Source organism: Medicago sativa, chromosome 2 (genome assembly GCF_051527215.1).
Source record: "Medicago sativa cultivar Bolivia chromosome 2, Bolivia_mono, whole genome shotgun sequence".
In the NCBI taxonomy this organism is placed as follows: domain Eukaryota; kingdom Viridiplantae; phylum Streptophyta; class Magnoliopsida; order Fabales; family Fabaceae; genus Medicago; species Medicago sativa.
This window is the reverse complement of record NC_140750.1, coordinates 54,753,353-54,775,494: the sequence shown is the minus strand read 5'-3', so window position 1 is coordinate 54,775,494 and position 22,142 is coordinate 54,753,353. Positions and strand designations below refer to the sequence as shown.

At 32.0% G+C, this 22,142-nt stretch overlaps 1 long non-coding RNA gene and 1 pseudogene across 2 annotated transcripts; both read left to right on the top strand.

Moving 5' to 3' along the window:
* The first annotated feature begins 5,512 nt into the window (after positions 1–5,512).
* LOC146948989 (mitochondrial import receptor subunit TOM7-1 pseudogene) lies at positions 5,513–5,961 on the top strand (annotated as a pseudogene). The gene has a single exon (XR_015027101.1). The product of XR_015027101.1 is annotated as a mitochondrial import receptor subunit TOM7-1 pseudogene (transcript).
* A 10,339-nt stretch (positions 5,962–16,300) lies between these two features.
* LOC146948988 (uncharacterized) lies at positions 16,301–19,482 on the top strand. The gene is made up of 2 exons (XR_015027100.1): positions 16,301–18,394; positions 19,091–19,482. It is a non-coding gene; the product is annotated as an uncharacterized LOC146948988 (long non-coding RNA).
* The last annotated feature ends 2,660 nt before the right edge of the window (positions 19,483–22,142 follow it).

Genomic DNA, 22,142 nt, shown 5'->3' with positions numbered 1-22,142 from the left:
TTGAGAATGAATGTTGAAGTGACATGTGGCATAAAAAACCTTACTTTATATATATACTATTGATTGATTGATGTGTAGTTTGTTGAGATAAAAAATACTGAGTGCATAAGATCAAAAGTTTGTTGAGATATTTATGTTAAATAAAATAGAAAAAATAATAAAAATATTGAGAATGAATGTGGAACTGACATGTGGCATAAAAAACCTTACTTTATATATATACTATTGATTGATTGATGTGTAGTTTGTTGAGATAAAAAATACTGAGTGCATAAGATCAAAAGTTTGTTGAGATATTTATGTTAAATAAAATAGAAAAAATAATAAAAATATTGAGAATGAATGTGGAACTGACATGTGGCATAAAAAACCTTACTTTATATATATACTATTGATTGATTGATGTGTAGTTTGTTGAGATAAAAAATACTGAGTGCATAAGATCAAAAGTTTGTTGAGATATTTATGTTAAATAAAATAGAAAAAATAATAAAAATATTGAGAATGAATGTGGAACTGACATGTGGCATAAAAAACCTTACTTTATATATATACTATTGATTGATTGATGTGTAGTTTGTTGAGATAAAAAATACTGAGTGCATAAGATCAAAAGTTTGTTGAGATATTTATGTTAAATAAAATAGAAAAAATAATAAAAATATTGAGAATGAATGTGGAACTGACATGTGGCATAAAAAACCTTACTTTATATATATACTATTGATTGATTGATGTGTAGTTTGTTGAGATAAAAAATACTGAGTGCATAAGATCAAAAGTTTGTTGAGATATTTATGTTAAATAAAATAGAAAAAATAATAAAAATATTGAGAATGAATGTGGAACTGACATGTGGCATAAAAAACCTTACTTTATATATATACTATTGATTGATTGATGTGTAGTTTGTTGAGATAAAAAATACTGAGTGCATAAGATCAAAAGTTTGTTGAGATATTTATGTTAAATAAAATAGAAAAAATAATAAAAATATTGAGAATGAATGTGGAACTGACATGTGGCATAAAAAACCTTACTTTATATATATACTATTGATTGATTGATGTGTAGTTTGTTGAGATAAAAAATACTGAGTGCATAAGATCAAAAGTTTGTTGAGATATTTATGTTAAATAAAATAGAAAAAATAATAAAAATATTGAGAATGAATGTGGAACTGACATGTGGCATAAAAAACCTTACTTTATATATATACTATTGATTGATTGATGTGTAGTTTGTTGAGATAAAAAATACTGAGTGCATAAGATCAAAAGTTTGTTGAGATATTTATGTTAAATAAAATAGAAAAAATAATAAAAATATTGAGAATGAATGTGGAACTGACATGTGGCATAAAAAACCTTACTTTATATATATACTATTGATTGATTGATGTGTAGTTTGTTGAGATAAAAAATACTGAGTGCATAAGATCAAAAGTTTGTTGAGATATTTATGTTAAATAAAATAGAAAAAATAATAAAAATATTGAGAATGAATGTGGAACTGACATGTGGCATAAAAAACCTTACTTTATATATATACTATTGATTGATTGATGTGTAGTTTGTTGAGATAAAAAATACTGAGTGCATAAGATCAAAAGTTTGTTGAGATATTTATGTTAAATAAAATAGAAAAAATAATAAAAATATTGAGAATGAATGTGGAACTGACATGTGGCATAAAAAACCTTACTTTATATATATACTATTGATTGATTGATGTGTAGTTTGTTGAGATAAAAAATACTGAGTGCATAAGATCAAAAGTTTGTTGAGATATTTATGTTAAATAAAATAGAAAAAATAATAAAAATATTGAGAATGAATGTGGAACTGACATGTGGCATAAAAAACCTTACTTTATATATATACTATTGATTGATTGATGTGTAGTTTGTTGAGATAAAAAATACTGAGTGCATAAGATCAAAAGTTTGTTGAGATATTTATGTTAAATAAAATAGAAAAAATAATAAAAATATTGAGAATGAATGTGGAACTGACATGTGGCATAAAAAACCTTACTTTATATATATACTATTGATTGATTGATGTGTAGTTTGTTGAGATAAAAAATACTGAGTGCATAAGATCAAAAGTTTGTTGAGATATTTATGTTAAATAAAATAGAAAAAATAATAAAAATATTGAGAATGAATGTGGAACTGACATGTGGCATAAAAAACCTTACTTTATATATATACTATTGATTGATTGATGTGTAGTTTGTTGAGATAAAAAATACTGAGTGCATAAGATCAAAAGTTTGTTGAGATATTTATGTTAAATAAAATAGAAAAAATAATAAAAATATTGAGAATGAATGTGGAACTGACATGTGGCATAAAAAACCTTACTTTATATATATACTATTGATTGATTGATGTGTAGTTTGTTGAGATAAAAAATACTGAGTGCATAAGATCAAAAGTTTGTTGAGATATTTATGTTAAATAAAATAGAAAAAATAATAAAAATATTGAGAATGAATGTGGAACTGACATGTGGCATAAAAAACCTTACTTTATATATATACTATTGATTGATTGATGTGTAGTTTGTTGAGATAAAAAATACTGAGTGCATAAGATCAAAAGTTTGTTGAGATATTTATGTTAAATAAAATAGAAAAAATAATAAAAATATTGAGAATGAATGTGAAACTGACATGTGGCATAAAAAACCTTACTTTATATATATACTATTGATTGATGTGTAGTTTGTTGAGATATTTATGTTAAATAAAATAGAAAAAATAATAAAAATATTGAGAATGAATGTGGAAGTGACATGTGGCATAAAAAACCTTACTTTATACATATACTATTGATTGATTGATGTGTAGTTTGTTGAGATAAAAAATACTGAGTGCATAAGATCAAAAGTTTGTTGAGATATTTATGTTAAATAAAATAGAAAAAATAATAAAAATATTGAGAATGAATGTGGAAGTGACATGTGGCATAAAAAACCTTACTTTATATATATACTATTGATTGATTGATGTGTAGTTTGTTGAGATATTTATGTTAAATAAAATAGAAAAAATAATAAAAATATTGAGAATGAATGTGGAAGTGACATGTGGCATAAAAACCTTACTTTATATATATACTATTGATTGATTGATGTGTAGTTTGTTGAGATATTTATGTTAAATAAAATAGAAAAAATAATAAAAATATTGAGAATGAATGTTGAAGTGACATGTGGCATAAAAAACCTTACTTTATATATATACTATTGATTTTTGGTTAATTTAATAAAAACCTTTTTTTTAAGTCAGGTGGGCCTATTTAAAAGTTAACTTAGTTAAAACCTTACCATCAGCTTATGTTTTTAAATCAGGTGGATAGCAACCTATTTAATATCCCTGTTTTAAAAAGTGTTTTTTGTACTAGTGGGTGGAGGCAAGAGTTGGGTATCCCTCCTGTAGACTAGAAAATTCTTCAATATCATTGTAGATTCAGTCCAAAATTTTATAAGGATCGGTGCATCCTTGTGAAACCCAAAAACGGCGCTGCCTCTTGCAACATCTTGTGGACGAAGAACTTCCCTCAGGAAGATGGTATCTTCGTCCCTGCCTTAGTCCCTCATTTCTCCTTTTATTGGTGTAGAGGCCATTTTAAATATCAACCTTCAGAGTATTGATGTCCCTTAGACCGTTTAACCGGGGAAGAGCTTCCTGATTACGAGAAGCTCTGGGGTTATGTTAGTAGATTCACCCCTTATACTCTTGTAGATAAGGGTGGCAATGTTATGTATGACTCTGACGGAGGACCTCGTACTAAACCTCGTTACATAAACACCAACCATCTCCTTAGATCTTCGGATGGGGAGTTTATTAGGTAACTTTAGATATGCTTTTACGCTTGAGTATTGTTAAATCTTCGCCAATGAGTTAGCACATATTTGAAACTAGCTCCCAATTATTTGTTGATGTATCACCTTATATGTATGACTTATTATATAGTGAAACTAGTTGATTCTCCTCTCTTAAAAAAAGTTTTATTTTCTTAAAACCCGTTGACTAATAATAACGCATATTGCTTCTATTTTTCCGAATGATAAAAAGAAATCAGCATTTTCAAGATGAATGGCATAAATTAAGAGCAAAATATCTAATACTTAAGTGACATGTGGTACATATTTTAAAAATAATTCCCCTGCGATATGTTCCAATTGAAACAAAGAGTATCTTGTACAAGTTGGGACTATTTGAAGTTAACAGCATGCTGCATGCAACACCTAACTTACTTCAAATGATCGATGGACAGTGTTGGACCTTTAAATTCATGACTTTAAAATAGTTTCATCAGTCAAGCTTTGAAAAAAGAAATGCATAAGCGCAATATAACTAAATTAGTCATTTGTTTTTCTTTGTATCCCTTCATTAGAATGAGCATAATATATAATAAGTGTCAACGTGACATGCATGAGTCTTTTATTTGGTATAGAGTTTGATTTCTAATCGGTTCATATGTTGGTGCAAATGATTGAATGATTTGTCTCATAAGTTTTAGCTCAACTGGTAAAAATGTTGAAATTGTTAGGCCAGACGTCATGACCGGGGTTCGAACCCCGGTACGTCCACTTTGTATGTGTGAGTTTATGGTGGTTTTGTCATCTCTTCTATCTAAAAAATAAAATGATTGAATGATTTTGGGTTACAACATACTGTTTCTACTTTCGTATTGATGTATGGATTTTGTTCATTTCGCTTAATTTTTTGCTCTTTTAACACCTAAAAAATATCAAAATACCCTCGTTTACTTCCTTTGTCTCAAAATAGTCATAGTTTAAGTTTTGTGGATGATTTTTAAGAAAATAATTAATATGTTGATATTAACGGTAAAATTATAATCATTTACTAAATTATCCTTATTAATTTTAGTTAGTAGAGTAGTTAAATTGGATAAAATTCAATAAATAAGAGTATAATAGTGTAAAAAAAAATACTGCAATTGTATTCTAAAATGACAATTATTTTGAGACGGAGAGAGTAAAATAGAAGTTAGAGTGAGAAAAAAATAGTGAAAAACTTATTAGACCATTTCTTTTCCCACCCTATGAGGTTCTCACGCATCATATGCATCGAACTGTATAAAAACCCCATAAAACCTCAAAAAACACGTTGAAATATTTCAGATTTTAGAATTCGAATAGGACACGCATGAACCTCAGGGTGGGAAAAGTAACGGCCAACTTATTAAACTACACAAGTTAATTTGTTATTGGGCCAAGCCCATTTAAATTAACCCTAATATCTCAACCCTGTTCTTGTACTTCTCGGTTCTACACAACACAGACACTTTGTTCCTGGCTCTCTCTCGTCTTCTCTGCATATTGCATCATCTCGTCTTCATCTCAGTAAGCCTTTCGATTCGACTCTCTTTTCTTCTCCAAATTTTCATTAATTTCTGATTTTGCATCGTATTAATTGGTAATACCAATTTTTTTTTTTTGTTATCGTTGGAGCACAGAGCGAAGAGAAAAGAAGAATGGCGCCTAGGGTTTCTCTGAAAGCAAAGGGAAAGAGCTCAAAGAAGACAGCGGAAGATCGATCAGTGATCGATTCTGTGAAGGAATGGACAACATGGGGTATGAAGAAAACAAAGGTTATTGCTCACTATGGTTTCATTCCTTTGATTATCATCATTGGTATGAATTCTGATCCAAAACCACAAATTTCTCAGCTTCTCAGCCCCGTGTAATCGATGTTGCACATTTTCACTTGCTTTTCTGATGGAATATTATGGAATCAATGTGGATTTTCTGTAGTTTTTTACTTTTTGGGATAAATTTTGAAGACTTAGTAGTAGAATAAATACAATATTGAATGTTGATTCTATGTACTTGATGATGTTTATGCTTGGTTGAGCAGGTGAAAGATTGTGTTCCAATGATGTTAAAGTTTCTTGTTTAAAAAAATAAATTAGGATTTAGGTGATTTTAGATTTGTTAATTTAGCTAATTGTTTAATTGATAAGTTTGTGATGAAATCAACATTGCTGCAACACAATCAAATTTTTCAGAACCAGCGGAATAATTCCGGGTTATGGATAGGAACAATGCTTTCATTTTCAGCCTCTCTCCATTTCCACATTTCGGATGAGGCTGAATCTCCTTCATTAGTTTTGTTCCTATGCTACTCTTATTTGTACATTTGATTGAGTTTATAAAACCAAGTGTGACAGAGAGGGATAAATTTGGATTAACTACGGAGTGTCTTTTTGTAGTTCACCTTCTCAGTAGTGTTGATTTTATTTTCCTTGTGATCGATGTGTGCACATTAGTAAACATTTTTGTGATCAATTTATGTGCATCAATCGGTTACCATGGTAATGAAATGGACACTGCTGCAATGAAATCATATTTTTAAGAATCAGCGAAATGACATTGACATTATGGAAAAGCATCAATGCTTTTATTTTCTTTTGTTATTAGTTTAGTTAAAAAATTTCCTTTCTTATGAACTTGATCCTCAGATTTTTATGTGTAATGACTTCACTATTTAGCTGAAGAATTATCATGGTTGCAGAATTTTGTAGCTTTGTTCTGACTGTTATGAAGCAAATTTTAAACAAAAGAGCTTCAGTTGTTCTATATTTTAAAGAATTATGCATTAAGTGATATATCTAGGGTGCAAATCTGTTCATATTTTAGATACATTAATAGATAATAGATGTATCTAGGACGCAAAATCTGTTCATGTTTTAGAGCTTGTGTCATGGACTGGTGGTATATGATCTGGTAACCCGTATATACTACGGTAGGTACAGAAAATAGTTTTCCTGATTTTGTTTGTCATTACTCATTAGTTATCTTAATATAATACATCTTATTTATGAAAAGTATTGGGGATAGTTAAAACCAACGTTATTTTTTTCCTTCTTCTTTCCAATCATATCTTTTCATTTTACATTATTCTGTTGTGTATATGGACAGTGCTATATTTAGTGTGACTGGTCAGACAGTGTACTTGAAATAATGAGTGAATTGTGACCTATAGCATATGATGATATCTCTTATTAAAGCTTAGTTTTAGTATTGGATTTCTAGTTGGTAGTATGTCTTCAAAATTTTAGAGGAAAATTCATGTAGTTTTTCCAAACCAGAATGGTGTTACTTGTTAGTCCTCATACAAGGCATGTCTTGTCTTTGAATTATGGGTTATACCATGCATATGATGATATATTTCTATTTGGTAGTATGTCTTCAAAATTTTAGAGGAATATTCATGTAGTTCTTTCCAAACCAGAATGGTGTCTGTCCTTATACTAGGCATGTCTTTGAATTATGGGCTATATCATGCTTTAATTAAGTTTTTTGTTTTGTTTGACCGTACACGGAACCAATGCTTTGAACTCAAATTTTTGAAAACCATTCAATACATATGTATTCTTATCCGATGCAAAGCAGACAAACCAAGTGCTCTTAGTTGTCTCAGAACTCATTGAGCAATATTTCATGATATTAAACACAAACCTGATTTAAATCAAACCATATGCTACATTTTGAAGGTGTGCTCCAGCATATACAGTCACTTCTATTTTATCAAATTATGACTGGTGTCTGTTCAATGCGTGTGTCTGTTCAATGCTTCATAGTTAACAATTTTGAGTCTAGCAATTTAGAAAAAGAAGACAATATAAGCTTCGCAGCTGCAGTTGTGATATATACCATATCTAAGAATCATTCTCTTATCTATAATTAAGCGTTGATTAGGGAGCTAATAAGAAAATACACTTTGATACCTTGGAATCCAAGTTTAATATAGCAGAAATGAACACTTTGATTGGTTTATTTTATGCAAACGACTCTATTAATAAAGAATTCTATAAAAAAATATTTATTGGAGCCTTGCAGCCATAGACAAAACATTTAACGCAGTGTGACACTCTACACAACCAAAACTATTAGACTATGTAAATACACGGCCAATATTTCTATCAAAAACTATCATAAAATGTGTCTGAGACATTTTCATAGAAGAGTGAATAAATTTTCTATATACTAAATTGTACAACAAAGAATGCTTAAAGAATGAAATATATCAACCAGATACCATCATATGAGTGAACAAAACTATTTTCTCTGTTTTACAGTGTCACACTTTACACAACCAAAACTATTCCGAGTTTCGTCCTTGTTTGATGTTGTTGGTATTTTCACACTTCAACGTTGAATTGGGATTCGATCTTATGTGCTCGAAAGGGCTTTGGCGTTGCGCGCGGTGGAGGAGGATCAATTTTTGTGGTGGGTGGGTGTGGTGTTTTGTGGGGTTAAAGTGGTGGTTTATTCGGTGCGTGGTAGCGGGGTTTTGGTGGTGGTGAAAGTGGTGGTTACGGGTGGTTGAGAGGGTTGTTAAGGAGGTGTTGGTGGTGGTTTCGGTTGGAGTGTAGGTTGTGACGGATGCATGACGCGAAGGGGGTGATGTGTGATACTGAACTGTGGGGTCCGAATCTGGCGGCTAAAGGTGTGGCGGTAGCGCTTCCATCCATGATTAATCCTCCATCATTAAACTTCCGGATCGTTTGTTGTCGTAAGGATCGTGGTGGTTGTGGTTGTTCGCGTCGGTGGTCGTGTAGATTTTGATTCTGCTTGTTTTGGTGTCAGTCACCCTACGGGTTCTTTGTGTGTCTGTCATTTGAGGTGGTGGAGGTGGGTGTTTGTTTGGGTGGTTTTCTTGGAGGCAACCTTGTTACATGGGCCCTTGTTTGTCGTCTTCGACTCTTTTTTGTTATTTGGGTGGTTTAGGTGTCTAGGGTGTTTGGAGGGTGCGAGTCCCTTTTGTTGAGCATTTTTTCCTTTGATTTGTTTGTTGTTTAACTTTGCATGCCATGTCTCTTGTCTTACATATTGTATGCTGGTTTTCGGTGGGCTGATTCATTTGGCTTCGAGATCGGGAGTCGGGGTCTAGCTGCAATCTTTGTTTGACATGATTTGGTTTTTCTCTGGTGTATCAGGGGCTTGGGGTGTCCTGCCAATTTAGTTCTATAGTTTGATGGGCCGATCACTTTTGATTCGAGATCGGGAGTCAGTTCTTTGACTTTGTTGGTTTTTGGGTTTTGTGTTGTGCTCTTTCGATGGATCGGAGGTCGCGAGGTTTGTGATAGCTGCATAATCTTTTGGTTAGGTGCTCTTCGAATCGTGGCTCGGCTTGGGAGTTGGGATCTGGTTGTTGTATGTTGAGGGTGATCTTTGTTGGTGAGTAGTGACGATAGGCGGTGGTGGATCCTGTGTATACAATGTTTGTTGTCTTTTTTGGAGTTTGTTTTTAGGTGGTGAGGTGTTTTGATGGGTTTATCTCCAGGGGTGTTTTTAGGTGGTTATGGTGTTCCGTCTATATGCGGCATCATTTGTATCTTGTCTTCGTTCACTCCTTGCGTCTTGTGGGGATGACGTTTAATAATATTTGCCGTTTCAAAAAAAAAAAAAACTATTCCGAGACATTTACAAATAAGAGTGAACAAGTTTTCTATATATACCAAATCTCGCAACAAAGAACTTAAAGAATGATGTATCAACCAACTCAATTAAGTACTTATAATTTGGGAACAATCCAGACGGAGCGGACCTTGATTTCAGGTTTGGATCCTCTCCAGTGAGAATTTCACTGGATACTCTGCAATGAAAATCTGAACCTTTAATTACTCTTTTAATAATTATAAATGCTTGCAATTAAAAAAATTGAATGGAGAGGATCTCACTGGACTCTCCAGTCACAGGAGAGAATCCCCTCCCCCTTGATTTCCAATCAAAACATCAAAATTAGACAATTTTGACAAAACCCTTACGAAGCATTAGCAGAAAATAATCTAGAAGTGTTTCACCAGCAGCTTCAGCTATTGATCAACAAGCAGTAGTCCTCCGTCTTTTTCTCAACAAACTCTGATATCATTGAGTGTCAAATGCCTCTTTAGATGACACTGCAAATGACAACACTTGCATGTATGACATCCCTTTGTTGTTAGAGTGAGCATTCATTGGCTTAAAAATCACAAACGTCGAAAACTTGTCGATTCTGCTGCTGATATTCTTGTTGTCTGGACAGTTTTGCTTCATGACTAAGGAAATCAAGAAGTCCTTCAGATTATCAAGAAACAACAAGACCTTGTTAGTCACATTCATGGTTTAAAAATAAAATAAAATATGTGACCGTGATTTAAGCTACGACATCATGGTTTTTTATGTCTCTCCAACTGCAATTGAGGCTACATCAGGCACAATACTTCGTGATATCAATATCGAGACACGTCCGCGATATAACACTTTTTCATATTATATTGATGGAAGGATAAGATTGAAAACCAATACAAATGGGAGAAAAGGAAAATGCATGATTGTAAATTAAAAAAATTCATCAGGTCTTGGAATTTGAGCAGTTGCATCTTCAATAAAGTACAATCGATGACCATTTCGTTCGCTTGATAAAACTGGATAGAAATGCCCATGTTTAACAACACATGTTTTATAATTTTCTTACAAAACTTTTTTGCCATATAGTAGATGAAATCAATTATGTTAAACTTTATATATGGTTCTATTCACCTCATCAGATGTACCAACCTTCGAAATTGAACATGCACGGGAGTCACACTAGTTAGAACTTAACATCAAAACCAGGATCAAAGCAACAAGAAGCTTTAGTAAACAATGCACAAACAAGAGGTTCAATATTTTAAAGAAAACCAACGAGAAATAGAGATTTATTTATGCAGTAAATATGGCATAAATGATCAAAATTTAGGATATCTATTATTCACTGTTTCATAAAATTGAAGTAATGACCCAATTCTAAGTTGATACAGCCTATAAAATTGCAGGGGGAAAATAACAGAAAGTGCTTCACAAATGGGGAAAATAACAGAAAGTGCTTCACATTCTTGTTGAAAGATGCAAATCAAAATTGTGAGTATCTTTTGAAAAGTTTGTGATGAAATTGACATTGCTGCAACACAATAATCAAATTTATCAGATCCCGCAAAGGCGCAAAATAATATATTGAGTTATGGAAATGAACAATGCTTTCATTGTCCATCTCTCTTCATTTCCACATTTGGGATGAGGCTGAGAATACTCTCTTTTCATTATATTTTGTATGGAACTTGTGGTAATGCTGATGGACACTTCACTCTGACCTCTAACTTAGTTATGGAAGTGTTGTTCGTTTTTCATTTCAGAAGCGTTGCTACTCCATTCTCAGCAGAGATGCATTGTGGTTAAATTGACACTGCTGCAATGCAATATAACAGTTCCTACTTTGTTATAGGTTCATTCTCATAATTTAGTTCTCAGATTTTTATGTGTAATGACTTCACTATTTGGCTGAAGAATAATCATGGTTGCAGAATTTATAGCTTTGTTCTGACTGTTGTGAAGCAAACATTGAACAAAATAGTCTCATTTATTATGTATTTTCAAGAATTATGCAAATCTGTTCATGTTTTAGAGTGTGTCATGGACTCGTGCTATGTGATCTGGTAACTAGTATATACTATGGTAGGTACAGACTATAATTTCCCTGGCTTTGTTTGTTATTACACATTCATTATCTTAATACATAGAAGCTGATCCTTTGATAGAGCCAATACCATAGAACTTATTGCCAATACAAATCTGATCATGATTTAGAGTTTGTCATGGACTCGTGCTATATGATCTGGTAACACATCTTAATAGATGTATTTAAGGATGCAAATCCCTGGTTTTGTTTATCATTACTCGTTCATTATCTTAATATAATACATTCTATTTATCAAAACTGACATTTTTTTTTACTTTTTTCAAATAATGTGTGATTGGTCATACAATGTACTTGAAATAATGAGTGAATTATGGGCTATAGCATATGATGGCATCTCTTATTAAAGCTTAGTTTTAGTATTTGATTTCTACTTAGTAGCATGTCTTCAAAATTTTAGAGTTCTTTCCAAACCAGAATGGTGTTAGTCCTCATACAAGGCATGTCTAAGAAGCATTCCTAGATCTGTAATTGTAAGAGTTGAATAGGAAGCTAATAAGCAAATACACTTCGATACCTTGGAATCCAAGTTTAATATTGAACTGAATACTTTGATTTGTCGATTTTATACAAATGACTATTCATGTATGACTATTCATATTCTCAACAAACTCTGATTGTAGAGTGTCAAATGCTGCTCAAGATGACAACACTTGCCTGTATGACATCCCTTTGCTGTTAGAGTGAACATTCAATTGCTTCAAAATCACAAACGTTGAAAACTTGTCGATTTTGCTGCTGATATTCTTGTTGTCGGGACAGTTTGGCCTACTCTGACTAAGAAAATCAAGAGGTTTACGCGGTCTGAGATCACTGTTCCTTGAAAGTTTTACAGCCTTTGTGGAATGAAATCATAACTGATTTTGCCAATGTTGTGTCCTTCCGATTAATTTGCATATATAATACAACAGGAGACAAAACCACCAAAGAAAGCGAGTTATTAGACAATCAATATCCTAATTGAACCATTAAGCTTTTTGGTACAGATTTTAAGTTCGTTTTTGTTATATGATTATCATGCCACCACTTCCCTCGAGGGCATTGTTGGAATCTTCAGGGAGAAGAATGTTGAGAAGAAAGAAGGTGCAAATTGACCGACAACTATAGAGTGAGTATTGAGTACACTCTTTCAAAATAATAAGATATGTCCCACATCGGTGGTTTGTGAAAAAGAGAAAATAAATTTATCTATATAAACAACTTGTGATGCAAAGCCCAGTCACAATGACTTATAGTTACTTCATTGAGACTTATCTATTATCTATATAAGTGTTCTCATTCATTCATGGAACTCATTCATGGAACCACCGAGTAATAAAGGAAGCACGATATATAGAAGCTGAAATGCACATATTTGTGAACATTTTAAAAATTAAAAATTAAAAAAAATTTCACAAATGACTTTGGTCCTGGATCAAATCTGAGAAATCCGAAGCTTTTCATTGATTATAGAACTTTCACAAATGACTTTGGTCCTGGATCAAATCTGAGAAATCCGAAGCTTAGAACTTTCTTGATTTTATTTTTGATAAATTGATATTTTTTTTTGAAGGAATAAATTAATATTTTATAATCATTGAAAAATCTTATATTTACAAGTCCAACGGTTTCTTATACAGAGAAATATTCTAGAAATGACAACATTGATTGAAATTACTTTTGTTTTTGGAATTGATTATAACTTGAAGATAGAATTTATATCTTTTGACTCGGACATGATTTTTACAATCAAATTTATGGTTCAACTCACTTTCTTATGAGTGCATCCAAACATAAACTACTTTAACTATGATCAATGTTACAAAATCAATTCATTAAAAATCAAGTTTTGTTCACATAATCAAACACACAATGAAACATAAACCTTCAACATTTGATCGTTGAATAAAATTGGAAGTTCTCTAATTGGTGATTTTTAATTTCTAATAATGTAAAAGATGAAAAGCATGTGATCTTTTTGGATAAACAAAAGCCAAGACCAAGTTAAATTGCTTTTTGATGTGCTATAAGTTGTTTTTATAAACTATCTTATACAACTTACACAAATAAGCTGAAAAAAGCTTAAGAAAAATATCACACTGTTTTCATAGTTCTCCCAAAAAATGTCACACAACTTATACCATTAGATAAATTCAAGTATGTCGATATACTGGCTCATAATGAAATGAGAACAAGTAGTATATTAGCGTAACAACTATAGATAAATCTAAAAATGATTTCATATGTCTCTTATCAAAATTAGTTCTCTACCATCTACCTTCCACTGGTAAACAATCTTGCAGCTGGATATGATCATCAACAGTAATGAAATCACTCAATATGATATGTTTTTACAGTCAAAACATCAATATTAGACAATTTCGACACAACCCTTGCAAAGCATTAGCAGAAACCAATGTAGAATTGTTCTCTCCAACAAGCCATCAGTTGTTGATCAGCAAAAGGTACAACAAACTCTGATGGTAGAGAGTGCCAAATGCTGCCCCAGATGACACTGCAGTTGCTGTTAGAGTGAACATTCATTGGGTACTAAATCACAAACATCGAAAACTTGTCGATTCTGCTACTGATATTCTTACATCCTTTGTCGAATGAAATCACAACCAATTTTGCAGATGTTGCGTCCTCATATTATCAAGAAACAACGGAACATCATTAGTCATATTCAAGGTTTTAAAAAAAATTATGTCACCGTGTTAAAGCTACGAAAAATGTGGTTTTTGATGTCTCTGCATCTACAATTGTGGCCACTATAAGGTCTAGTTGCAGCGAGAGAAGCCGATTTGGGTATAAACTTGAAATTTTATATGCTTTTGATGTACCCAATTAGCTAAAAATTAATGTGCGGACAATATAACCGGAGACACAGAAAGACCAAAGAAATTGTGTTAGACAATCAATATCCTAATTGAACCATTAAGCTTTTTGGAACAGATTGATTCTCCTTTTGACTATATACATACATAAGTTCATTTTTGTTATTTGATTACCATGCAACTACTTACCTTGAGGGTATTGTTGGAATCTTCAGTGAGAACAACGTTGAGAAGAATGAAAGTGCAAATTGACCGGCAACTACAGAGTGAGTACACTCTTTAAACTAATAAGATAAGTCCCACATCGGGTAGTTTGTGAAACAGAAAATAAACTTATCTTTAAAAGCGACGTATGATGCAAAGGTTATACATAATGAATAGAGGATGTTACACTGAAACAGAAAATCCTTATTCATGTCAATGTCCAACTTTGTTTATTTTGTCAATACCAACTCTTTGATTGTGGAGATAGAGATCATTGATTCATCAATCATCATCTCAGTGTCTCCACGGATCCAAGTGTTGGGATTGAAAATAATAAACATAATGCAAACCAAACTTATTTATCAGCAAATTAACATTTGGGATGCAAGTCTTTTTATGGCTTTCATATTTTTTCTTTTACGTGGTTTTGATGTTTTAAGAGATCTGAAAATTTGTTTTTTGAGTCTCGTAACTAGTGTCCTTTAAACATTCTAAATTAAAAAACTTTCATAAAAATTTACCTCTTTAACTGGTGCCCTTGTTTCGGGGCTAAGCAGGTCTCTAATTTTGTTTTCTCAAACATTAATTTGGATTTCCATTCCAAGAACAATATGTTTAAGTGGAACTCATGTCACAAATTAGATTTATTTATTATAATTGTAAATGATAGAAAAAAAAATCTTCAATAAATAACTTATTATGTCACAAATTAGATTTATTTATTATAATTGTAAATGATAGAAAAAAAAATCTTCAATAAATAACTTATTTAACTATTAATTTATTGATCAGGTGTATTCGTACACTCGATGAATTTTTGTTTGTCTTTATAAAAACATTCATATTAAAATTAGTTGATCAAAAGGTGACTACCGAAAGGATGTTTGATGAGACTTGTCGGCGTTTGCAGCGACTGAAACGGCGGGGGGTGTGTCCTTGCAGACACTCAGACGCTCAAGTCGGTACTCAGAATAAGAATGCGGTTAGAAGAGTTTGAAGAGTCTAACCTTGAGGAGTGTTGAAAGTCCCCTTTTTATAGTGTGGAGGCGCAGGAGTCGTTGTACGACACATATAGAAATCAGCGGTTACAGATTCGTGGGAAACAACTAATCAAGACTTCAAGGTGAAAATCCAAGTTCCACTTACAAACATTAGTTAATTTGTTGGAAGGAAACTGTAAGACCCGTAATTTTACAAATAAATAAATGTTAATAATATAATATTATGTTACCTCGTTTATTTTAGTTTATGATCAAATAAAAATAAATGATACCTTCGACAATGAATTTATCGCTACTCGAATATTTTGTGATTTTTATCGCAATAGCGACTCATGATAAATTTTTCAGAAAATTTCTCGAGAATTTAATTTTCAGTCTTTTCCACAAACGGAAATTTTACCACACTTAATTTTTAAAACAAACTCCGTTTTGTACGAAATTTTTTGTATAGACTCATAAAATTATTTATGATTGATTTATCCAATAAAAATATTTTTTCCATCAAAAATTTTCTCTCATAATAACCAATTGTAACTAATAATGAGGATTTGCCTTGCTGAGAACGAAAATATCTTCTCCCCTTATCCTTCTCACACGGCACACATCTCCCAATTATTATATATATATATATATATATATATATATATATATATATATATATATATATATATATATATATATATATATATATATATATATATATGGGCAAGCAAACCAATTACTCCATCCCTCATCTCATTTTTCTTCTCTCTCTCGTTACACGCACTTCTCTACTTTCTTCTTCCTACTTTCTTCTCTCTTCACTCCTTCAGGTTCTTGTCTCTCTCTCTCTCTCTCTCTCGGCTTCTTTCCTTGTTCTTCATTCTTCTCCCTTCTACAAATGAAAATTCCAAGACACTTGAGAAAGGTAATAACTCATGAAATCTCTACTACTCCTTTGATTTTAATCTCCATCACTCAAAAATTGTATAAAGAATCATGAACACAAAGTAGTTTAATCCTTTAAATACTTGGAAGTTGTCAACTAAATTTTAGACTTAGAAACTTCCATGACTTATACGGATCTATCCTCAAAAATTTCATGAAGAACTAATGATCATAACTATGCAAACTAGACCATGCTCGATTATTCATGAATCACATACACCACGAAAGGTGAAAAATCCATTTCTCTTGTTTTGCTTTGATTCATGCCGTGTGATTTGGAACTCAAATTTGAATAATCATGAATATAGTTGTGTCTAGAGATTCCTAAAACAAAGCTTTGATAATTTTGATTTAAAGGAGTAATCATATTGAAAACCACTTGTTTTATATTTTTCTCTTATTTTGTTAAAAACCATTGGGTTCTTATCACTGTCACTTTAAGTTTTGCTTTATCCTCTTGTTTTCACCACCGTTTGTTTTGTTAAGGTTTATACTTTGGGATATGGATGTATAAAACAAACCCAGCTCACCTTATTTTACTTACCTAATAATCTAAGATTTTATTTTTATCTACTCCTTTCACGCCAATTCACGTCACTATTATTTATTTGTTTATTTTCTTTCACTTACTTTTTTTTGATTTAATCTCACCACAAGTCACATAAATATATATATATATATATATATATATATATATATATATGTATGTATGTATGTATATGCACAAGGGTACTTTATATTTAAGAAATTCACTATAAAAAAGATTATTAATATTTTGCCTTGATGAATTAAATAAATTAGGGGATCGAATCACTTGCTCTCTTATCTATTTTCTTAACAAAACTCAATCTAAATCTTAAAACTTCAAAATACCATAACTTTATGTAATATGTATATCTTAATCTACTCAGCAACTTTAAGCTTAGGTTTTATATATTAAGATTCATGATACTTCCTACTAATTTGGGTGAAGAGCCTTTTTTATAACTATTGTGGACCAAACAGAAACTTACGAGAGTAATAATATGTGGACATGTTGGACTTTAATTCTTCTTCAAACCATCACTAACAAAATATAACTATGTGTCTGTATAAAGAAAAAAATAATGTTAAGTTAATTTAAGTAGACTTAAGAGTTGAAGTTATGGACTTTGGAATGAAACTCAGTTTTTGTATGAAATAGATTATTTAACATGACTGAATTTTTCTACTTTTGGTAGTCTTAAGGGAATCTTAAAATTGAACCTTTGTTATTACTTTGGGTCTAAAACCAATGATTTAGTTAGTAACCTAAAAAGAATAGTTAGCCGCTAAAGATACTAATATTTTTAGAATGAGAACTTTATAATAAAATTTTTTACCGGCTAGATTTATTTTCCTCAAGGCAATGTTTTAGAAAAATAATTGTTTTATTATGTATACTAGGTCCTTTAAAATAATAATAAATAAATGACTTAAGGATGAACTTATTTGATTAAACAACAATGGAAAATAATGTTTATGATATTGTTTATAAATTTAGATTACGTGTTTAATATTTTAACGGACTTAACGAAGTTTGAGAAAAGACATAAAAATAAAAGAGACTTTGTAGAATTTTTCGTAGAAAATTGTCAAATCATATTTTCTTGCTCTCTCTCGAGTCTGGTCATCTCTCTATACTCTTTTAGTGTTCTTTTCCCTTTCCTTGAGTGTTGGTGTCGTAAACATTAAAAGTAAAGAGAGATTGTGAGAGTTTGGAGAAGCGAGTAAGAAGAGAAGTAAAAACATTTATTTGGAGGTGCAACTAGTGTGAGAGAAATTGGGAATATCACTTTTGTGAAGACTATTGAGTTCTTAAGGGACTTTGATTACTAAAAGAAGTAAAAGAGAGAAAGACATATTTGTTTGGATGAAAATCTATTCGAGGTAAGGGCACCTATCCATTTGTAGATATATTTATATATGATAATTTATTATGTATAATTGCTCCGTATTTTCATAGGGCACCTATCCATTTGTAGATATATTTATATATGATAATTTATTATGTATAATTGCTCCGTATTTTCATACGTGATTGATGATGCTTAATTTCCAAGGTGAATAAATGATTATATATGTGCAGTCTTTAATGCATGAGATGAATTGTTTACATATTCTTTTGAGATATGTAAATTGTTGCATTAGCATATAAGGGGAATCGTATGCTCATGCATTTCATAGTAAACGTGGCCACCAGAGAGGAGTCACGAGGTGCACACCGGAGAGGTGGCACGGGGTGCGTTTGAAAACCACCTTATCCCGTAGTGGATCATTGAGTCTGATAGATGGGTAGATACTCATCTCCTTAGTGGCGCAGCCACAACCCTCTGCGGAGGTGTATTAATTCCGGAATCATTTGCATGTGATGTCCTGTGATAGGCTTCACACTCATGTAGAGTCTGCATTTTAGGCTAAATGTGCATTATCTTTATTATGATCACTTTTTATACTTGTTTCTGTACGTGAGTTAGATTGAGATCTCTAATTCACGTATAATGTTTTCTCTGTTTATGTTTCCTGTATATTTGTTATTTTCGGATTGGTGACCCTTTCAGTGGATGTGTGGGCTATATGCCATAGATTATGACGGCACCATAGGATTCCGAGACGCTTCCATCGGAGGCGACAAAGTTCAACTTTCCTGATATCTAGACTACTATGTCTTGGGGATTCGACCCGGCGTCAGGACGGGTCACAGTTACGGGTAACATACTCACATAGTTGGTATGTAGAAAGTCTTAGGCTTGATAGAATTGGTGGGTCCAGTACCCAACTTTTTGTTATAGAGTTAGAGATCAGCTTTAGGAGTCCTTTTAACTTTAGGTAACAACTTTGTAAGGATTCTATTTTATTTTAGTTAATATTTTGGTTAGGAAATTCACCCTCTGCGTAGGGATGTAATCGTGTTTATGTAAATTATTCAGTTGTCTTACAAAGCTCTATATAACTCTGACGTTCATTTTGAAAAAGAACCTTTATTTTATTTTGTGAATATAACTCTATAACTTGTGTTTATAAAAGAATTAACACGTTATTCTTTCGCTCCTTATAAAAAAAAAAAACAGACGCACAATATTTGGTGCTGAAAAACGGGGCGTTACAGAAACCTCTCAACTCCTCCTTGTTGAATGTCCAAGAGCACATAATGACAATTCAGAAAGTTGTTGAATAGTTCCACCTTGACAAGTAGTAGGCAGCTTAATTGGTGACTTAAAAGGTTACCGTAATACTAACCAAACCACCAATTTTGTAACATTTGCCTATTCAGAAAAAAAGAAGTCTCAAAATCAAGGTTAATACAGAATGCAATTGTCTTGTCCATACTTGATCAATATCACGACAAGCACACAATATACAAATGCTTCTTTCAAGTACTTGTATTTAGGCTCCAAATTATTCTTAATACTAAAAAACAGCCGAGGAAATCTTCGGAACATCAATGTTGTGCCATTGCGAACGAATCCAATACTTTCAGGTACTTGATTCGAGGTATATACTTTTCTTCAACACTACATGATAGCAGATGATAGGTAGGACAATATTTCTGATCAACGTTGCAGATAATCAACCAATATCCTAATTGATAGTTTTTTACTACTCTGTAGCTTCTTGATCTTATCACATACAACATAGGATAGTTTTTGTTGTGTGATTATAACAAATACCAAGCACTTCTCTCAGCATCACAGTGAAGCCAAAAACACACTATTATGCCACTACTTACCTTGAGGGGCATTGTTGGAATCTTCATATTGAAATGTGATCAGAAGAGATCCTTAATGCTGTTGTTGTGTCCGGTTGTTTGGTCTCTTCTCTCCGAGATGTGAAATTTGGAAATGTTCATGAGAGGTTAGTTAATTTTTTTGTTGAAAACAGTAAAATGGCTTTCTCCCTCCCAAATCATAGACTGAATGAATTATAAGGTTATGGAAGAATTTGAGAAACTGTGCTCATTTAAGAAAGGTTCAGAACCAAGACAATGTTGCTTACTACTATATATGACTGTGTTTTTTATTATTACATAGAAATGATAATTATGAGTTTATGGCCATTATATAGGAGAACATGTATGTTTGGGGATGCAAGAACATAGAAAGGACATTATTGAAGGGAACCAACATCTATTTTGGGAGAAGGAAACGTAGCTGAACTTAACTGTTATTCTTGATATAGGAAAGGTAGAAATTAGTTTTGTTCCTCTACTACTCTTATTTTTATTTTTTTCCCAATCGTATCTTTTTATTTCATTTGTGGTCACATTTCAAAATTTTACATTATTTTGGTGTATATGGACAGTGCTATATATATTATATTGGTCAAACAATGTACTTTAAATAATGTGCGAATTGTGAGCTATAGCATTTGAGTGTATCTCTTACGAAAGCTTAAATTTAGTATTTGATTTCTAATATGAGGAATATTCATTCATGTAGTTCTTTCCAAACTAGAATGGTGTTAATCCTCATATTAGGCATGTCTTTGAATTATAATATCTAATAATCATTCTTTGATCTGTAATTGTAAGAGTTAAATAGGGAGGTAATAAGAAAATACACTTTGAGGTTATCAAGAAACAATGAGACCTCATTAGTCATAGTCAAGGTTTTAAAAAGTATGAGACCTCATAAGTGATAAGTTGCAACATCATGGTTTTTTATGTCCGTGTCTTCAATTGAGGCCACATCAGGCACAATGATGCGCGATATCAAGGTCGCGGCGCGTCTGCATTTTAACCATTTGTCATATTGTAGTCATGGTTAAAATTGAAAACCAAAACAAATGGGAGAAAAGGAAAATGCAATAGATGTAAAGTAATTAACCAAGAAGGCTAACTGTTTCTATTGCATTGAATCATCGAGACATCTTGAAGATGTTATCCTCTTAGATCTTGTAAAGTAATAAATCTTCAACTCATAGGAGATTGATTGAAACACCTGCTCGGATTGGGAAAAGGAAAGATAGGAAATAGACAAATAGTCCCACATCGGGTGTTTTCTAAAACACAAAATAAATCTTGGCGTTGCTGTTATGAAATCACACTAGTCAAGAAACAACGGGACCTCATTAGTCATATTCAAGGTCTGGTTGCATCATGTTTTTTGATATCTATGTGTCTGCAATTGTGAAGGTTGCGGTGCGTCCGTGTTTTAACATTTTGTCGTATTATATTCATGGCTAAGATTGAAAACCAATGCAAATGGGAGAAAAGTTATTAACCAAGAATGGCTAAGATTGAAAAGGTGGACCCTGCGAGTAATGTTATCATCAGTTGCGGCAAGAGAAACCGATTCGGGGTATAAACACACTATCATGCCACTACTTACAACTTGAGGGCATTGTTGGAATCTTCAGGGAGAACAATGTTGACAAGAAAGAAAGTGCAAATTGACATACACTCTTCAAAATAATAAGATAAGTCCCACATCGGCTGTTTTGTGAAACTGAGCAAATCAACTTATATATAAAACCAATGTGTGATGGAAAGGTCAAGACACAATGAATTGAAAACACTTTACGGAATCATTACATTGTTCTCATTCATGTAAAAGTTCAAATTTTCCTTCCCAACATTGTTTATTTTTTCAAAGTCAAGTTCGGTTGGGGTACACAAATCTTTGTGTTTGTATCCAAC